Raw genomic sequence first — 1,659 nt, forward strand, 5'->3', positions numbered from 1 at the left:
ATATATATATATATTACAAGTACTACAAATGAATAAAATAGAGATATCTATGTATAGATTTATTTTTCTTCATATCTATTTATAAAAAGAGATATAGATATAAATTTAGATCTCTCTCTATATTATATATATGTAAAATCTCTAGCCCTGAACTCCTGAACTCTCAAAGCCCACATTACCAAATACTTACCAATAAAATTAAATTGTACGCAACATCATCATCTCTGATTCAACCAGTCAAAAATGGAAATAATAATCTTTTTGCCTAATCTAATCATCCTTCAAATTTCACTGGTTTTACTGTGGTCACTGACATCCTTGCAATTACCTAGATTCAAAAGCTAGGGGGTTAATACTCCCTTCAAGGAACTTAAGTGCTCTATATTAGATCAATATGATCAACAGGACACTTGGGAGGGAGGAAGCCCTGGAGTCAATAGAATGGCTTTTACATGCATACCCCCTCTTTTGGACTCACACAGTACCTTTGACTTATCATACCAGGGAAAGGCAAGGTCCATGGGTGCTCTTCAGTACTGCAACACTGCTCCTCACCTGCAGCCTCTACTCATGCAGAAACTGAGAGCAAATCTAGTAGGATTAAAAGTCAGAGGATCAAGGTTCAAATTCTGCTTCTGTCAATACTTATGTGACCTTGGGGAAATCACTGACCTTTTCTGGGCCTCCATGAACTCACCTGGAAAATGAAAGAGTTAGAATAGATGACTCTTAAGGTCCCTTCAGGCTTTAAAATGAACGAACCTTCTTGGATTGGGCCTTGAGTACTGGGTAGAATTTTGAAAGTTGTTGATGAGTAGTGAATGGTTTAACAGCTTCTAGAGGGACTTAATAGCATGACAAGATAATGAAGCAGGAAATTTCAAGGCGTGTTCCAGGATAGTACATCAGTCTGACTGAAGATAAGAATTAATGTACTGAAGAAGTGAGAGAGAAGCCCAGAAGTATATTTTGTTAGCAGACGGTGGACAGCTTTAAATATCAAGCTGGTGAGTTTGAACTTTGTCTCAGAAAAATGATATACAGTTGAAGTTTTTCTAATCAGCTGAAAAAATGCAACAAAAGTAGAATTTTAGGAAAATTAATCTCAACATATAGAATGCAATGAAGGGGATGGAGCCTGAATTCCAGGAGACTGGATAAAAAGCTGTCATTATAGTCAAAGTGTAAAATAACCAGGGCCAGAATAACCATTGTATTCATTGAAAAAGAAAGGAACATATGAAAGAATTTTTGAAAGAAAGAAGAATTGACAGTATTTGGATGTGACACACGTAATAGGGAATGAAAAAAACTCAGTTTGTAGATTTTAAGCCTGGGCAACGGAGAGAATGAGAGAATTCTTAATTTAAGAAATTTAAAAGTATCAAGGAGTAAATGGTGAGTTTGCTTGCTATTTGTTTGTCTATTAATGGGGGGTATCAGAGAAGAGGTAAATGATTTTTTATTTTATTAGGACATATGTTATATAAAGTAAATATTTATTGTATTAATTTTATTTTTATTCTCAAATAGCACCCTACAATCTATCATGCTAGGGTTTCCTAGCTAAAAAAAAAAGTAAAATAAAATCAATTGCATCACTATTTATGTAAAATTGAGTTTTTTACATATGAATAGTAGAGTCATTGTGTTCTCCTT

Source organism: Gracilinanus agilis, chromosome 4 (genome assembly GCF_016433145.1).
Source record: "Gracilinanus agilis isolate LMUSP501 chromosome 4, AgileGrace, whole genome shotgun sequence".
NCBI lineage: Eukaryota > Metazoa > Chordata > Mammalia > Didelphimorphia > Didelphidae > Gracilinanus > Gracilinanus agilis.